Source organism: Cinclus cinclus, chromosome 5 (genome assembly GCF_963662255.1).
Source record: "Cinclus cinclus chromosome 5, bCinCin1.1, whole genome shotgun sequence".
NCBI classification, from domain to species: Eukaryota; Metazoa; Chordata; class Aves; order Passeriformes; family Cinclidae; genus Cinclus; species Cinclus cinclus.
In genome coordinates this window covers 37,790,747-37,810,121 of record NC_085050.1, presented here as the reverse complement: position 1 = coordinate 37,810,121, position 19,375 = coordinate 37,790,747, and the positions used below count along the sequence as shown (strand labels likewise).

At 39.4% G+C, this 19,375-nt stretch overlaps 1 protein-coding gene across 2 annotated transcripts in view; it reads left to right on the top strand.

The window, feature by feature from the left end:
* PALLD (palladin, cytoskeletal associated protein) overlaps positions 1–19,375 on the top strand; it is a 179,428-nt gene that overhangs the window by 91,210 nt on the left and 68,843 nt on the right. The gene's annotated exons all lie outside the window — the stretch shown is intronic.

Here is a 19,375-nt window from a genome sequence, read left to right as displayed (position 1 = left end):
GAGTTCATCTGCTCTTTATGTTGCTGATTTTTGTTTCTCATTGAGGATTTGCAGTCCCTTGAGGTTTGGTAACTGAGAAGGTAAAGCTGAGGTAAGAAGTATCCTAGAAAATCAGACTCCAGAGAAACACCTGCAACTTACTAATACTCTCTGTTAGTGAGCTTCACCCTAGGCTTCAGAAAAGTGCAATGGAATGCTTGCTCATTTGGAGAGTTGTAGAAACTTCCGTAGGGACAGACCGGTGTAAAAACACTGTTCCTTTCCACTTATTTTGTTGTTCTTTTTCCTTTTCCTTCCCACCCCCTGTCCTTTCTCCTACCCCTCAATTCTTGTCTCTTCAAACACAGTAGCTTCTCCCCAAATTCCTCCATTTTTCTTCTATTTACTCAAAGACAGACAAGCACCCGAACCACGAAAATTACCAAATGCAGGTCCTCTTCAGGGTAAGTTTGTCTTTCCTTCTGTTGCACAGTGATAGTGCTGTTGGGAATCTTGCATCTTGCACTTTCAGTAACAGTTATTTTTTTCCAAATGTATGCAATGCAACTATGAATTCTAATAGGTCAACTAGTAATTGATTTGAGAGAGAAGAATAAAAACACATTGTGTATCTCTGAAGTGATGGAAATAAATCATAATCATTTATTAGAAATATTACTTGTGTTACATGGCAGTCAAATTGTACAAGCAATTGTATCAACAGAGAGGTGGGAAACTAGCAATGGTGCCTAGAGGGATGATGAAGTGACTGAATAAGAGGGGAAAGCTCAAATTCCTGAAATTACTAATAGAAGGTGTTTCTATTCCACTTAACATTTCCATTCTTTGTCCCTAGCTACGTTGGTCTCCATCAGATTGTGCATGTCTGAGACCTTGAAACCTCTTTACAATGTAATGAGAATATTTATCTTCTATGAACATCAGAGTAATTCATATAGAATGATGATGATTTTAGAGCCATAGAGAGACTTCACAGAATTAGGTAAGGTGTCAAGACTGTAAAGCAGAAATTCCATTGAACAGTATAATCTGAGGTAAAATAGTTGAAGTAGTCAGAAAATATGGCAAATTTTATTTCCTGACAGGTAGATAATTTGTACTTTATGCTTACAATTCTTTTTCTACAACTAATATTTGCGGTTGAGTGTTTTTCTCAGAATTAGAGAAAAGTAAACTAGATCAGATAAATTAGGATGCAGTCATGCCAGCTTCTTATCTAAAGCCTGTTCCACATGCAAAAATGTTTGGAGCTTTTTTGGTTTGCTGTCAAAATTCCATCACTAAAGGATTTTCTGTTTTTAATTTCAGACACCAGTGTGCAATATTCAGAGCTTTTGAGGCCAATGTTGAAAATGGGTCTGTATCTCTGTTGCTCTGTTCATAGATCTGCTTTTGGAGAACAAAAAAGGAAACTTTTTTTTTAATTAAATGTACAATTGCATGTAGTGTTTATAGTAGCATTTAGTCTAAACATACATTAAAATGGTTGTTGGGTATCTTTGTTTGGGTATTTGTGAGTAGCTGCAGCATGGACCCCTGTGCATTGATATGAACTGTATGCTGCAGCTGGTTTTTCTTATTTTAAAGCTATTACTCTAAAACTATTTCCACAAAGCAAAAAAAAAAAAAATAGAATAAATATGCTTCTAAAATGGATCTCTTTTGCTGAAATGGCAATGTGAAAAAGGATTTTCTTAGGAAGATTAAAAACACTGGGTGCTCCAGACAGAACAATTCAGCATTTCAGAATGAATTATACTAACTTGCTGAACCAGACTCTTCTCCCTGTGGGCATGTATTTGTTTGCCTATATTTATCAGTCTGCTTGGAAACAGAATGAGAAACATTCATGCATTGCCTTTTAGAGAAGAATCTGAATGGAACTTTTTTCGTTATTGTATTAGGGGAAAAAAGCTTCCAAGGGAAGATTGTGGCCACTTACTGTAAACCAGGAAGAGGCTGTAAAGGCACTTCTTCCCACTGATTTCACACTGTGTGAGTTGCTAGTTCATCTTTCCTTTAGATAATTCCATGCTGCAGTTTAAAAGTGAAGCATACTATAATTCCCTGTCTCCTAGTTTAATCTCCCTAAGGGAGGTATTTCAGGAAACCCTTACTTGCTTGTAGTTTCTTGACTGTCAGACTATTTTACTTCTTTATTTTCACTCATGACCACACATGAAGCACTTCAGACTTAATCTGATTGTTAGGACTTTAGCAACAAATTCAAATGCTTCCAGAATTAAAAAATCTTAAACTAATGGCTCACTTTCTACATTTAATATTTTAATAGCTTCTCATGGAAGAACTTACTGGTTTGTTAAAGTTATGACCTTATGGCTTCAGAATCAGGTTAGATCTGATATTAACCATGGTACTTCACAGGGTACAGGTCTATCTAGCAAGCACACTGAGCAATTACAGCTACTGACAAAGCACTGGAATTCTCTCCCCTTGTGACCGGAAAAACTGTTCCAGCATTTGACATAAAGCAAATGCTTCCCAGTCACTGTGCAAGAGGTTGCTTGCAAAGGCGTACGGGTTGTTCACACTGCTCAGTGCACACAAAGAAAGCTATATTAGGAGCCTGCTCACACATCGCTGATGTTAGTAAGGAAGCAAGTTCCTACAGTGGTTATTTTGATTGTTGGTCTGCAGGCCCTGAGACCACTCCAGTGTCTCCAGTGCCCCAAGAATCCATGTTTTGATTTTATCTTGTGAAAAGACTCAGGGTGCACTTTTTGCTCTTCTCAGATTTTTATTTCACCATCTAGGAAGACTGTTTTTCTTGGTTTTCTTCTACTTCTTATGTCCTTGAAAATCAATGCTATTGGACATTTGTTAATTTCTTGGCTAGGCTGCTTATAGCTCCCACTACTAGAATTCTGAATTGGAAACCAAAATACCAATACAAGCAACTTCATCATAGCTTATACATCTCCTTCGTGTCAAAAGCAAAAAGTATTGCTGAAAATAATGAATATGTTATCACATTTTCCATAATTGGGAAAGTGTCCTGCTGTATGCTTTTTCAAGAGTATACTGAGGATTTAGGAATATACCCTTTTCACTTAAAACTCTCCTTCTATTATGTGAAAAATGTATTAGGCAACTAGAATGATTGTTCCACTCTTTTTGCTTATTTATTTTTACTTTCTAACTCATCCAACTTACACATTCAAAGGGAAGCTGGTGCCAATCTTGGTTAATTGTAGATGTCTGCTTATATATTTGCATAAAGCTTTAAAGCAAAGCTGTTTGCTTTCTATGGCGATGAAAATATATTGGCAGGAGTTCTAAAATCTTGGGGAGAATTTCCTTTTCAGTAAAAGCAGTAAGGGAATCATAATCATTCACTTTCACCTACTATCTACTAGATTATAAAAGCTGGTAGAAGTTTTTAATAAGGAACAATGCCAAAATACTGATTGGTGAACTTGAGTAAATAGGGAACTAGAGAATAACACAATTTTTAATGACCACCACATTTTGATTTATTAACAGTTTACACAGAAACTGCAGATTTTTCTTACAATTGGCAGTTGTAACCATAACATACCATGAGGATTTTCTGCCCTATGCTTTGACTATTCATTTTCTGGGTCACAACAGTCTCACTAATATAACCTATGTAACATTGGATTTCTTTTCATGCACTTCCCTTTAACTTTTTACCCAAACTTGTTCTCTATCCTAGGGATCAAGAAATGGTTCAGACTGAAAATTATTAATCCAGGTCCATTTTCAGCCATATATAATAATTACTAAATCTCCTTCAGTTAATTTTCATCGTTTAAAAAAAAAAAAACAAAACCAACAAACATTTTGGAGTGATGTACTTTAGCCATGAGGTGGGAGGAGAGGAGAGCTTTAGCTTACGTCAGACAGACAAATCAAAGTCAAGAGCTGAAGCTCCCAAAGAATGGATCAAAAGTCTGTTTGACTGTGTCCTGCAGAATATGAAGACTGACATCACATCAATCTATGTTCTGGACCAAGTATGAAGCAATATTCCTGAAATTTATTTGTGTGGTCCGAATTACTCTCATGAACAGTCCTAGCATTAGAGTTTAGTCTTAGTGTATCCTGAAGGGTTAGTTGCTAGGTAGTTGGAAAGACTTAAAGTTCTTGAAAATGTTTCAAGATAGCTTCCCTTCCACCCTTGCCTTGCAGTGAGATATAATCTGTCCCATGGAAGTGTAGCCAGACAGACTGCCCTGCAGATCTCTTGGTCCAGTGATTTGAAGCTGAAGTAACTGTGGTTTAGATTTAAGGCCACTGCACAAAAATTAATTTAGTTACATGACTGAGTAATATTTTTTTTTGAGTTGAGATGAACACATTGAGAAACAATGGCATGTTTTAATTCATTACTGTATTCAGTAAGGATGATTTATAGACACCAGATGCTCGATAGTGACTTTTCGTAGATAGAACCTGTGGTTGCCTTTTGCAGCTGATTTTGCAAGACCTTTCAGTCAATGGGAGTGCAGAGGGACAGAGCTGTTGATGCTGGGGGATAGAAGCATGTACCTTGTCAGGTTTCTCTCTGCCACTATAGTTGTCAGTGAATTCCCAAGGTGAAGGTCATTGTCATTGAGGAAAGTTTGCTGGAGTAGGTAGGGTAGTGTCAATTACTTCTGCCTCCAGCAGAAATGCAGTAACCAAGCAGTTTTGCCAAGAAGGAATCTTCTGCTCCTTGAACTGCTTGTTGTAGGATTAAAGAGGGAATGGGTCTTTTTGCTGCCCATACATCTAATATCCCACAGATGTTTTGGAGAAACATCAGCAGAGAAGTAATATTGTGATCCTTTTTTTTTAATCCATACAAAGAGGAATTTGAAATTTATTGCTTACTTTTGTTAAAGAGTGACAATCACCCATATTAATTTGTGTGAGAAGCGGTTATAGAAAACAGTATTGCTTAAATTGTTATCTGTATTCAAATACTACTCATATCTGTCTCCCAAGTGTTATATGCTTGCTGTTGTAATCTTTATATGCTCTGTTGTTTTCTTATTAATTCTTGCCAACATCAACATTCATGTCAGCATCCAAAAGGATTATCTACCTCTCCAGTTTTGATCTGAGAATTCAACGTATGTTTAGTAACCTCTAATGTTTATTTAGTAAACCATTCTACACTGTATCAAGGGGACTGCAAGATCTCATGGAGCATGTGTGTCATTGCTGTCAGATGGGCTTTTTTAACTTTGCAAAGTAGGAAGAGAAGGAATTTTTCTCAACAGAAACAAAAAAGGGTAATAAAAGCATACACTGGTTCAGAAATGACATGGCATTCTTAAGTAGGTGGAGTTCCTCTTAATGAAATACCTGTAACCTGCTTCACAGCCAGCTTACTATCTTTTGAGTTTCATAGTTTTCTCTAAGAAGTATTTTATATATTCTTTTTGCATTGTTTGTGCAGTTGCGAAGTGTGAAGGCTTACAGTTTTTTTATTCTCTTCATCTGAAGTCTCAGATGCCACATACACCTTAAGGAGATACATGGCAGAATTTAGTTCCTTTATATTGTTTGCAGTGGGTAGTTTTTTGGGTTTTTTTAGGTTATGCTGTGCCAAGGGCCATACTTTGTAACCAAAAAGGATAAACTGGTATTCCTCAACCCCCATTACAACTTCTCCCTGTGCAAATGCACCAGCAATCATGCAGCCACATGACTAGATCAATTAAGTAGCTGATATAGTTGAAAAGTAAGCCAAAAAAAAAAAAAAAGGGGGGGGGGGGGGGGAGTTGTTTTGTGGCCAGATCACTACTGTTCCACTATTGGCCCAAAATAACAGTGAAACTGCACTGCACTTTTAGTGTGGAAGGTGGCTTCGATATGTCTTTAACTAAAATCTTTTACATGTCACTCTTGGTGCAGAGTATTTTAGAACAGGGGTTGTTGAAATATAAAACTTACAAGATATAACTGACTGTACTGTGCAGTGGTACCTTGGGAAACTTTCTTGAACAGCAATTCACTAGCAATACTTCATGGTAACATTTATTGTGTTGATTCTGACATGGCTCCCTGCAGAATAAAAGTATTGACATTGATGAATGTCTTGAAAGGTTTACAGGAATTCTTTAAAGCTGAAAAATACCTGAAAATTTAAATAGAATACATATTAGAAGAAAATCAAGGGGAAAAGAAACCACTTAGAATTTCCCATTTTATTTTGTGCAGCTGCTTTCTGTTCAATTCATGGATTTTGTCATACACACGTTATGTTATCATGTGAAGGATTTATTGATTTTCATTAGCAAGTCTGTTTGTACTGATTTGAAAGTTAACATTATTAAACCGATCAGGAATATTATGCCAGACATTCAGAGTAGAACAGTCTGTTTTCTGTAGTCCGACTATGTTTAACACCACTTCTTAAAGTTATTTTTTTTGTAAAGCACTTTTGTACTTGGAGAATATTTTTCAAAGTTAAATTATCAGTATAGATCCACAGAATTCTTTCTTTGCATTTCCAGCTGCTCTAAAATAAATTCCATCTGTGTTTTAGCTATATTTGTATTGATTTTTCAGCTATGCTGGCTTATGTCTGTCCTCTGACTTATTGACCCTAAAGTCAACCAAAGTGGTGGGCATACAGCCAATTTCAGATGGCATTTGGTTAGTTTACTCCCTTTTAAAGTAGTTTAGGAAATGTTACTCAAATATTTCTCTTTTTGTCAAGACTGTTTAACTTTCACAATTTCACCCCCTTTGCTCTGAATTTCATCCTCCTCAATATTTTTCTAGTTCCAGGAAAGTTCTATTTTACCCTAATTTTGTTTATGTGTTTGTGTATAATTTTTCTTTGTACTACTTTGCATTTGTCTTTTAAGACATAGCTACATAAACCCAATATATAGCCTAAACTCATAACTTTAAAGGGAATTAGGCTGTGCAAGGAGTGCAAGATCAGGCATTTGGAAAATGGTCCAGTGGAATTGCTTTCTTTTCCCTGTACAATGAGTATTTTTCTTAAAGAACTTTCATGGCTCTTGAAAACTTATTTCACTTCTTCTTAGGTAATCTATGTTGCATTAGCATTTTTGGTCTGAAGCCAGTTGATTCCTATAGGCTTTACTGAAGTGTGAATTTTTCTTTTTTTTTTTCCTTCTGTTTAGGTTTGATGGGTTTGTTTATTTGGTATTTTTGTTTGTTTGGGTTTTTTTTCCCTTTTACCATTTTTCTGAAATGATTTGTCTTTTATTTGGTGGCTATTGGAGTTTTGGGGTTTTTTACTGTTCTCTGAATTTATTCATGTTTTAGTGAATGATGAAATGATTCAGTGACCAGAATTGCAGCTCCTTGTTTCAAAAGCCTAGACCTTTACTTATATGTTGTTTTATTGCAGAACGTATGGGATACTGTCCAGGCAATATCTGTTTGAACTATGATAAGAAAGTATATTTAGTGATTAGGCTTATCAGACTTATTTCATTTTTTAAGAATCACGTCCCAGATCATGTATCACACCATACTGTTGATAATACCATTCTCCTGGCAGTATTATTTAGGGCATGTTTTTTTCTCATTGCTTACTGGGAAATTAAAAAAGAAACAAAAATACTGTATTGCCTTCTATGTACACGTGTGACTGTTTCCTCACCTCATTGTGTGTTGTATTCTCTGGAATGTGTACTTGAGTAAAGGAAGCTATACAGTATTTCTTAGAAGAGCAAGCCAGGAAATAGTGATGTAAATAAATCAGTCAGACCAGCAGTTTTTGAAGAGTGAGCTGGTATGGTTACCTAGCTGACTGTAATCCAAAATCCAAAAAAGGAATTGCAGTTCTTTAAGGTAAGCTGAGTGGGACAAAAGATCCTAAAACATAAAACAGAGGGTGCAAGGAAGAGCAAGTAATTTAGGGTAATAATGAGATACTTCCTTGTGTGCCAGTGAAAAGGCGTACCAGCAATAGGGGGAGTTTCTGTGCAGCAAATAGTTCAGAGGTCTGCGCTCAGCTTTGCTCCTTTTGTTGTTGAAAAGACAAGACTCATTTTGGTGTGGTTTCTGTTTCTGGAGTTGTTTAAACTTAGTTTATTTTGTTGTTTGTACCTATTGATGTCAGTAGAATGGGAATATGTCAATAATTATTCGCCAGGATAGCTGTGATACTGTGAATTGAATTTGCTGCTTAAGAATGACTGCTGCACTTGCCTTCACAGTGGGTACTTGTAGAAGTTCATGAAACTTTCAGCATCTCTAGGCTCTGGCCTGCAGTGCTCCTTTTGGGGTGTATTTTCTCAAAGGAACTTGGACCTTTAAAAGTTGCAGTTGAGATAACAGCATCCTTGAGCATGAAGTCCTCCTCAGTCAACCCCCACATCACAGTCTTTGTCGTGTTCTGAAAACAGCTGTTACGTGTTGTTTAGCTTTGTCAAAGAGAGGTCTCTCTCTCATGGCCTAGCACTGCAAAAAGGAAAATATCAAAGCAACTTAGCACCTACGTTATCTACTCCAGTTCCCTTATTAGTCTACTATAATTTTAAAGTCTAGTTAGAAATTCAAGTACAATCTTAAAAACTAATAAAACCATATGAAAGCAAAATGTCATTCATAACAACTCATATAAGACAAAAAAAAAAACCCAACAAACTGCCAAAATTGTTATGTTTGGGGTTTTTTTTGCAGAGCATGGCCTTTTTAAGGAATGGAAACTGCATACTTGAAAAGTTGTTTTACGTAATGAAAACCTATACAGATAAACAGAATTTCAATGCTTTTAAGAAACTCGATATATCTGCTTCTTCATTGACTTTTCAGAATATTTTACCAGAGGATACCGCATGATACCTTGTTCAACCTTGTTTTTAAAGATACTTCCAGTTTTATTTAAATTTTCATTTTAACAATAAAAAATACTCTTTTAGAGAAGAAATACATTTAGAATACTTCAGAATCTTCTGGGAATCTGTAGGTTTTGTCCTACAACAGAAGTGTGGACATTTTATTTCATGCTTTAATTGAGTTTAAAGTGAAAACCAGCTCTTAAAAACAGAATTGCCTAGTAAGGGGGTAAAGGTTTTATCAAAGTTCAAGACTAAACAGCAGAAATCTTTAAATGTACACAATCTTTTTACCATTTCTGGTCATGGTAAAAAAAGATATGAGAAAAAACGCCTACTGTTCACTGGAAACTAGATAGCAAAAATGAAGTGATTAATGTGAAGTAATTTAGATTAAGAAAAATGCATGTTAGGGAAGCATCAATACCTTGAGGCTTATGTCACCCTTCACAGATTTTGCAAAACTATTCCAATAATCCTGCTTGAATGAAATGCAGCATTTTAATATTTAGGCTTACTGCAATATAAATACATTTGCCTTACAGTACTTTCTTGAAATGAAGTTTTATGAGACTATATGTATTTTTGCAGTTTATTTTTGTCTCAGCTGAATAGCTGATGTATGCAAAACTTGATGCTTCCCCAAAAAAAAATGAGTAAGAAACCCAGAAAGAGATGTATGGTGCAAACTCTCTCAGAGGATTTCTGTGGAAGTTGAACATGTAAGACGGGGTTAAAACCAAAGTTGAAACTTATTTGGACAAGTTTGTTCATCCATTTCTACCCAAACATATCTCAAAAAATACATTAAAATGGGTTTATAAAGTCAGGTACAAGAAGTTACTTTCTTAGTCTCCTATGAGTTCCTTTAATCTTTGTTCTCTCACCATACAGCACCTCATCAAGTTACCCTGTTGTCTTCTTGAGCAAGCATTAGGAATGAAGGCAAACTTAGGAATGAAGATAAACTCCTTGCTTTCAGTTCTTGTGCCTTCTATCTGTGAGTCAGAACAAGATGTCTAGAAACATCCTGCTAAGCCAGGAGCAGTCCAGAGATCTCACGTAGGCCACTCTATGTGTGTGATTCATGGACTTCTGACCCAGTGGAAACAAATCTGGCTGGAATGATGATGTCATACTGAACATATGCAAAGCTGAATTTTTGGTAGCAAGGGGGTTTGCTTGTTTCTTTTTAAATAAAAGAGCTTGTGATCAAGCCAAATATATGCATATTTTAGTGCAAAGAAAAAGTCTTATTTCTGGCACTATTCAGATCATCTGTCAAATAAATTCTGTACAGAAGTGCTTGCATGCTATAATGTCCTTAGGATGTAATAAGTGCATTCCCCTTTAATTAATTTCAACTTCTAAATTTCAATTTCAAAGGTACCTGATTCCCATAAATTTTACAAAGTGGTGAGAAGCTGATTGCAGGTTCTTCTTTCAATGTGCTATGGACACATCTTTCATAAAAGATGATGTTACATTTCCAAGAACACATTACTGCTTACCAGCAGACTGAATGTTTTCTCCATGGATACCATGGAAAATATCCTGATGGGTTTTGCACCAACACATTTGGCATAGGTGAGGGTTGTGCTGGCTTAGTGTCCCTTTGGTTGCCATACAGAGAGGAATTGCTGATGCAAGATGTTTTGGTCTGTAAACAATGTATTATGTGATGGTGAAAGAACTCTTTTAAAAGCATTTTGTTGCGATGTGCAGTATTGGAGTGGTTCATGATCCACTAAGTAAGGAGTAACACTAGTCAACAGATTTTCTGTGTATTTTAGAACAATTGCATTCCTTTTTCTAAGCCAAAATATAGCTATCACCATTATATAAATGTAAATCTTTCTTGAGAAGTCTGGTTCTCTTCCTTCATTTCCTGTAGCATGTTAGCTGCAGTTTATTTCAGACTATTTTCTCTTAAGCTCCCAGAAAATGTAAACAGGGCATAAAAATCTTGTCTACAAATCTTCTAAGTAATTCTGAACTCCCACAAGGAGTATATTACCCATAAGATCAGTTATTGCAAATTACTATTGAAATTTTTGGGGGTTGGTTTGGTTTGGTTTGGTTTGGTTTGGTTTTATTTATATGCTTTAATGTCTAGGGAGAAGAAACCTGGTTTCTAAAGGACAAAATTAAGTCTTTAGCATGTTGTGCTCTCACAGCCCCAGTTTTCATGATGCATATCTTTTTGTTACACATTATGGTGTATTTTGGTTCCTCAAAGTTTTGTTCAGCTTGTGAGCATCCAACAAACATGACTCTACAAAGGGAGAAGATCTCACTAGAACACTGCACCAAGAGAGCTAAAATTATTTTATGTTGTTGAGTTTATTTTGTTACGGTGCTGCTTTATTCTCTGTTTAGCACTGTCTGATCTGTGGATCTTCTATTTTGCCCAACAGGCTGAGATGAGTCAAACTATGGAATAAGACTAAGAAGTTTCCCATTTATAGTCAGCTTCAATTTTTCATTTCTTCATTTCATTCTGCTCTTCACATCAGTCTGTGAAGACTACCACGCGCAGCTTTCTCTAGTTATCATTTAACAAAGTCATACATTATATATGTCTTTATAAAACCAGACTGGGAAATGGTCATCTACTTGAAGTTGACAGTGGTCTCTGCTGCTGTTCTGTGTATTTCCTCCATTTTGACGAACACATGTTGGCAAATATTTTCCAGATCTAACTGCAGTGGGGCTTGCCAGCTATGCATATGGAGAATAGTGCTCCCCCTCCCCACAAATTTGTACCCAACTCTCTCAGACATGTGCATTGTCTTTGACTGCTGCTCTAAATATAAGTCAATGCATGACTTTTGACCACTCATAACTGCCTTAAATTGCAGAGTAGCTTTCCTACAGGTCTCTGCCTGGATAAGTTTTATTACTTCTGCACTGAAAATTCTGACAATATTACTTTGATATGAATGCACATGGGTTTCTTATACAATTAATGTTGCTTGCATGGGTTTATAATCAGAAAAAAACGTGCATTCAAATTAAATGGTAATTCAGCTGAAACTATAAACTGATGTGTAGTAATTATTGTTGGGCAATTGTGCTAAAGAACAAACTGGCTAGAGTACAATGGGCCAACACCATGCAGCTAAGTCAATGCAGAGTCTCATACTTTGGTAGGGAATTTTTGGAAGATCTGTATTTAAATGTATCATTATCAGTGTGTGTATCTATACATTCAGAATTTAGGATGTTTAGTCTGAGAAATATGATTATGTGTTATTGAATATGTTTTACAGTATCACTAAATGTTTTAGCACGTATGCTACAATGGCACTAGTTTTTATTACAAGGCTGAATATTAGCACAGAAAATCAGTTTTATTTTACTGATAAAATGCTGAATGTTTTTTCATTGTTTTCATAATTTCTTTAATAACAGTAAAGATTTTGTAATTTTTGAATTCAGTGTTTCCAAGCAGCAGGTTGAAACAGTTGTTGCCAGTACTCTACCCTTGGTAAGTGGTTGTGCACTGGTGCCAAATACTTTGATATTCAGATGATAAAACTACTCAGGTCCATTGGGTTAGTGATGTGGTCTTTTATGGCACATTTCTGTTCCACTGCTCATGCAGAGCACTCTAGTTTTTGACTACATGAAACTACCATAACATGGATATGGGGCTGGACAGCCTGAGGACACCCTCTGGCAGAAGTGAAGGAGAGACAGGATATGGTGAGTTTCTTTGAGGGCAGTGCTTCAAACCTGTGAGAAAGATGTCATGGCTCAGTCTAGTTGCAACTGTAGATTTAATGTGGGCTGTGGAGTAGTTGGAGTGAGGGTGTTCACTGTGGGAGGTGAAGGAAGCACAAACTGGCAGGTACTGAAATGAGAAGATGGCACAGGGAGTAGATACTCTCTACTTGCATGGAAATATACTTGTACATGAAAGATTGCTGCTGGGGTCAATGGCAGCAACTTAGCTATCTGGAGTATTTAAAGAGACAAAAGCTGTACTTTGAAACCTGTTTGACCAGACAGCAGACTGGAACTTTCATTGAAAGTCAGTTGAGTAGTAACTTCCAGACCTCTGGGAGGTCACCCTTTCTGCAAGGGTAGAAACCTGAGCTTTCATATGCATTTATTTTAGATTTTTAGATAGCTTTCTTGAGAGCATTGCCAGCTTCTGTTGCAGCAGAGACATACTGCTACTTGCAGAAGAGCTAATGTAGAACAGCACATCAAAGGTCGAAGGATGTGTCCTCGTACCCTGAGCATGTCTCTTGTGATATCATTTGTTCCATTCAGATCAACTGATATCAGATGACAGGGCCTGGACAGTAAATTGCTTGCAGAATCAGCAGTGAATTATTTGTCAGTAGCCTGAACACCTGCTGAAGATGATAGAGTAGTTCTGAAATAAACTGGTAATTCTGCAGCCTGTAGCAGTAGAAAGGATGAGCTCCGTAAGATACCACATTTTGTTTAAATTACTATTTGACAATGCTATATCTTTGTGGCCTTAGTTTAATTTATTCTTAAAATAATTCTGTATTTTGGACTTTTATTTTAACATTTTCTTTGTCAGTTAGGAATGTTTTATTTACATTAATCTTGAAACACAACTTGAAACCTGATCTTTCTGAGCATAAATTCTCCTAAATTGTTCCTATATGTTTCTTATTTTGCTTAAATTGTTTGGTTTGTTTGTTTTTGGTTTTTTTGAGGTGAATTTAGTGTGCTAATTTGAATATGTAATGTAATTATGATGTCATCAATATAGTTATTCTTGTTATTTTATTAAGCTGTTTCCTTATATTTTTCTAGTTTGAGAGTTTCTAACAAGTAAACAAACTTGTTCAGGCCTCTGTTGAGGGCAAGAATGTGGTATAAAAATACCAGAGTCGGTTTTCTGTTGATCTGAAAGTAGAACTGACTTGTGTGCACCTGGAGTCTTATAGGAAGATGGTTATAAATGCACCTTTGTATTCTCTGTATTTTTTTTCATGCACTTGTGCCCAGGAGCAGTCACTGTTGCCCTGTACATCAGTGACTTAAAGCAGTGCTCTCTGTTCCAGTTCACTACTTGTTTTCTGCTTCACCCAACATCCACAGGAGCTTGCAACAGTGGAAGGAGTTTTAGCATTATTTAAGGACTTGTTTTCTTAACTTAATGCTAAGGAACCATATTGAGAAATACAGAAATGCTTCCAGAGTCCCAGACAGAATTAGAAAGTTTGACATTTAGCTATACCTTCTTCTTTGATTTTTTTTTTTTTCAAGATGTTGTTTCTTGTCACACTGCATGAAAGGACTCAGAACACTTTTACTAATTTTAAATCACTTCTTTGTTAAGGGTATTCCTTTTAAGGAGTAACAGCTCAGTAAGCTCCTTAGTCAGATAACTAGATCTCTGTGGATCAACTTTTGTTTCAGCTGTCAGTGTGGACATATTCAGTATATATTCCCCTGAACTGCTGTCATTTTCTCATTTAAATTTAAAGAAAGAAATCACTTCTTACAGGATTGATTAATTAATCTTTGTTTAAAAAGTTATGTCATAAATTGACTTAAAAAGACTATATCTAAATGATGTGAACAAAGAATTACAGTGACGAGCGGGACTGGGTTTTGGTTGGGTTTTTCTTACAGTTTTCTATTTAAGTGTTCTTCCTTGCTTGCTGTGGCTCCTATCTAGACGTGTGCAGTTTGACCGTCAATTCTTTCTTGTGAAGTACCTGAAGTGCTACTAAAACTAAGTATCAAGAAACAGCAGGGAGTGTACCCCCAGCAAATTCGTCTGTCTTCCTGCAGGTTAGCTGCTCTTTATGAACGCTACTTTTTTAAAGTTTTGGGATATTTGAGAGTAAAACTAGCCTCATCGCCTTGCTTCAGGTAGCATAACAGAATAGTAACTTTTTAAAAAGTAGGTAATAGTGTTGAGGGTTTCCTTTCCTCTGCAGAAAGCACCAGTGAAACCCCCACAGGGCACGCCGTAACCTGTTCTAGAGAACAACGGAAGACGTGGCAGGAATCCATGAGCTTTTGCAGTGGAGCTTCATGGCTTCGCTTTGCTTTGGTTGCCGGCGGTGTGCAGGCGGTGTGCGGGCGGTGTGAGGGCGGTGTGAGGGCGGTGTGAGGGCGGTGTGCGGGCGGTGTGAGGGCGGTGTGCGGGCGGTGTGCGGGCGGTGTGAAGGCGGTGTGCCGGCGGTGTGCGGGCGGTGTGCGGGCGGTGTGCGGGCGGTGTGCGGGCGGTGTGCGGGCGGTGTGAGGGCGGTGTGCGGGCGGTGTGCGGGCGGTGTGCGGGCGGTGTGAGGGCGGTGTGCGGGCGGTGTGAGGGCGGTGTGCGGGCGGTGTGCGGGCGGTGTGAGGGCGGTGTGCGGGCGGTGTGCGGGCGGTGTGCGGGCGGTGTGCCGGCGGTGTGCGGACGGTATGAGGGCGGTGTGCGGGCGGTGTAGGGCGGTGTGAGGGCGGTGTGAGGGCGGTGTGCGGGCGGTGTGAGGGCGGTGTGCGGGCGGTGTGCGGGCGGTGTGAAGGCGGTGTGCGGGCGGTGTGAGGGCGGTGTGCGGACGGTGTGAGGGCGGTGTGAGGGCGGTGTGCGGGCGGTGTGCGGGCGGTGTGAGGGCGGTGTGCGGGCGGTGTGCGGGCGGTGTGCGGGCGGTGTGCGGGCGGTGTGAGGGCGGTGTGCGGGCGGTGTGCGGGCGGTGTGAGGGCGGTGTGCGGGCGGTGTGCGGGCGGTGTGCGGGCGGTGTGAGGGCGGTGTGCGGGCGGTGTGCGGGCGGTGTGCGGGCGGTGTGAGGGCGGTGTGCGGGCGGTGTGCGGGCGGTGTGAGGGCGGTGTGCGGGCGGTGTGCGGGCGGTGTGCGGGCGGTGTGCCGGCGGTGTGCGGGCGGTGTGAGGGCGGTGTGCGGGCGGTGTGAGGGCGGTGTGAAGGCGGTGTGCGGGCGGTGTGCGGGCGGTGTGCGGACGGTGTGAGGGCGGTGTGCGGGCGGTGTGAGGGCGGTGTGCGGGCGGTGTGCGGGCGGTGTGAAGGCGGTGTGCGGGCGGTGTGAGGGCGGTGTGCGGACGGTGTGAGGGCGGTGTGCGGGCGGTGTGCGGGCGGTGTGCGGGCGGTGTGAGGGCGGTGTGCGGGCGGTGTGCGGGCGGTGTGAAGGCGGTGTGCGGGCGGTGTGAGGGCGGTGTGCGGGCGGTGTGAGGGCGGTGTGCGGGCGGTGTGCGGGCGGTGTGCGGGCGGTGTGAAGGCGGTGTGCGGGCGGTGTGCAGGCGCGGCTGGAGCGGAGCGGGGGCCGCAGCAGGGCTGAGCGCGGGGAGCCGCGGCCGTCCCCGAGCTCCGGCCCGGGCCGCTGCTCCTTACATGGGCATGGCCGCGGCCCGGGGGGCTCAGCCAGACAAAGAACGGTCCCGGCAACCAAATAAGGAAGTGGGAGCTGGAGGATTTCAGAATAGGAGCGCAGGGGGGGATGCCAGGGAAGCCGGTTCGGGAGCAGGCTGCGCGCAGGGAGCTGCTCTCTGTTGTTACCAGCGGAGTGGTGAATGCGGGGATCGAGGCTGGCGGACTTGTCCGTATCCTTCTGTGATCTTCAGCCAGCAAAGTTAAGAACTCAAGCTGTGTTTGTCATATTTTCTCATGTTTCTGAAAGCTCTCTACAGATTTTTGTTTAGAAAGGAGGGGTCTTTGGCAGCCCCTTTGGTTAGCAGACCGAAGATAAGTGAGTCATCCTTTGCCAGGGCGAAAGAAGAGTCTCATTGCAGATAATTTCAAGCATTACAAAAACATAAGTTTTTGTCTGCTGCAGTGTTCTAATGAAAACTTAGAAATTCATCTAGAAAGGGTACACAGGCACCCCTGAGACTCAGAAGTGTCTTTGCAGTTCAGAACAGTAGTAGAGAAAGAGAAAAGAAAGAAAATAACTACTAGAAAACCCTAAAACTGTCCTGATAATTTGGATAGAAAAGCAAATGCAACATAGCAACATAAAATGTGGAAAAATGTTATGGGATTTCAGAAAGACAGGTTAGGTACTGGTTTAAATTCATGCCCCGTGATCCAGTGTCTTGAGATGTTGTTTTACCTACTTATATGGGCTGAAGTTAAAAGATGTTATTCCTGGTGGGAAAAACACCATTCACTTTTTCACTTCAGTCTCACTTAAAGCAGGAGGAATCCACGCAACAAATATTCAGAAGGAAGAGCTATAATCTCTGCTGAGTGAGTGAAACCTAGAACAGAGAAAACTAAATAGCTGTGGGCACAAACTTCAGCAGTAATGTTTAACATAGTGGCCTGGTTTGCTCTGCTTTCAAAACGTTAGCAACAGAATGCGTCCTAAAGTCACAGCCTTTATAGCAAACAATTACATGCACTGTGAGCGTGACATCCTGATGAAATGAAGTAAGTTATGCCTTGATCTTGAAGTTGTGTCAAGATCAGCTCATAAACAGCTACTGAAAAACATTTTAAGTACTGTAGGGAAGCCTGGCTCAGAAGAAACAGCTTCTTTATCTTTCCTGACAGGCCTCACAATTACAGCAGCTTTAAGTTACTGAAGTGTAGCTAATTGAGAGATACAACACGCTCACTATTGCGGTATCAAGGCTATTAAAGAAGGGAATGTATTGTTGAGATTTGAGTTCAGAACTGGGAAGGACTTACAGGTGACATTCAAATTGCTGTAATCATCTGTGTGACTTTTTATAAGCCTTCTAGCAATTTTAGCATCTGAAGTGCAGGTAGACTTCTCGTAAATCCATGGCAGTGCTTGTAAAAGTGAGTTTCAGTATCACAGCTGAAAAGTGTTATGTCAGCTTTACTATGAAGTAAAACCTGAGCAGCGAATGTTTTGTTTTGGTTATTTTTTTCTAGCTTATATTTTGTTATGTTTAATTTCCAGAGCTCTTACACATTACTGTATCAGAAGTTCTGCAGGCCAGGAAATCTCATGGATTACTCATGGATAAAACAGGCCAATCATCTAGGTGCTGAAGTATCTAGGAACTTCAAGGAAGAAATTAGGTTACTTGACTTCTCCATATGCTTGTTGTTCAACCATCACTGTTCCAGTTCCTTATTAGAAAGTGCCTACATAGTAGACCCACAGTTTTCCTCTGTGCTTTCATAGGGGTTGCACAGTAAGTCTGATCAATATAATTTAATTTTTTGCCCTGAGGACCTTTGCTATTTTAGTCTGAAAGGTGAAGTAGTGATATAACAAAGAAGACTTAAGTGTGAGTCACTTCATCACCATGTATGTTCACACACATGCAAGTATATGTGTATTTCCACAAAAATGGTAACTGCTGCCTTATGAAAATTGTGTCAGCAATATAAACTTCTAATTTTTGTTTTTCTGTTGGTATTATTAGAAGTTTGGACAAAATTATTGTTGTTGCTGTTGTTATTGAATCATGTTTTACTAGATCAGAGACTGCAGTATGATTTGCTATCAAGTGTTCACCCTAGCTGTATTTTCCTTTTTGTAAAGTACATAACTTTATGTATTTGCAGAATTGAAAATGATAGGAAATGTTTGCCTAAATATTCTTTCTTGCAACAAAGATGTGATCTTTTATTTTCCAGAAGTGCTAAGAACAACAAAAGCCATAAACAGCTTGGTACTTCTAGTTCAGACATTGTGTATTTCACAAAAAACAGAAATAGTACCAGACAAAGCAATTTACAGTTACTACCTTGGTGTCTGCCAACACCAGCTGAGTTAGGTAGTACAGGACACTTGCAATAGTGCTAAATGCCTTGGACTGGTACATGTTTGGCAACTACCATTTCAGAGGTATAGTCAGTTGGTTTTGGGAAATCCTGACTTTGCATTCTGGCCTTCTAAAGATATCTCAAACTCATACATTCCAAGAAAATCAGTGTCTGTTCCTGGCTTAGGAATCCATATTCAAAGTTATGCAGAAAAGCTTTGACTTTTTTGTCAATTGCAGTATGGGATGTGATGTAGTTTATAGAGATACTTTTTTGTGTTTTAAATAAAAGAAAATAAAATCTGCAATGGTTGGCATTCCAAAGCTTATTTTGCACAGTTAGTTTAAATAGGATGCATTTCCCTTATGTAGGAAAAAGGTGGAGATTGCTGAACTGGCCTCCACAGAACACTGAATCCAGTAAGCTGGGTATTAATCAGTTTGGAAGCTTGTAAAGTCTTTCAATTCCCTCTTCTGGTCAGTCCTTCAGGACTATTTTACTGACATTTCCATCTGAGTTTAATGATGTTTGAACTGTAATATGATGCAAAGCTGCATTGTGGCTATTTGTGTTGATTTACAGACATGCCTATATCCTTGCATTTATTTCCAGTTTTTAAGACCAAAAGAATCTCATGTCACATGTCTCCCTCATTAGGAAACACCATTTGAATCTCAATCACAACTTCTTCCTAGATCTCAGAATTTTTAAAGTTTCATTTGTTGGATTTTTTTCCTTTTGTTAAAGCATCCTGTTTTGATTTTAAAAAATTGAGAGTTCTGGTGTTAACTGGTGTGATCAGAATTGCACATTCCAGCATAGCTTTAAATGTCTCAGCTTTTAAATGTCTTTAAAAGTCAGCAGCTACAATGCTAAATTTTTTGCATATCATAATGAGGAGA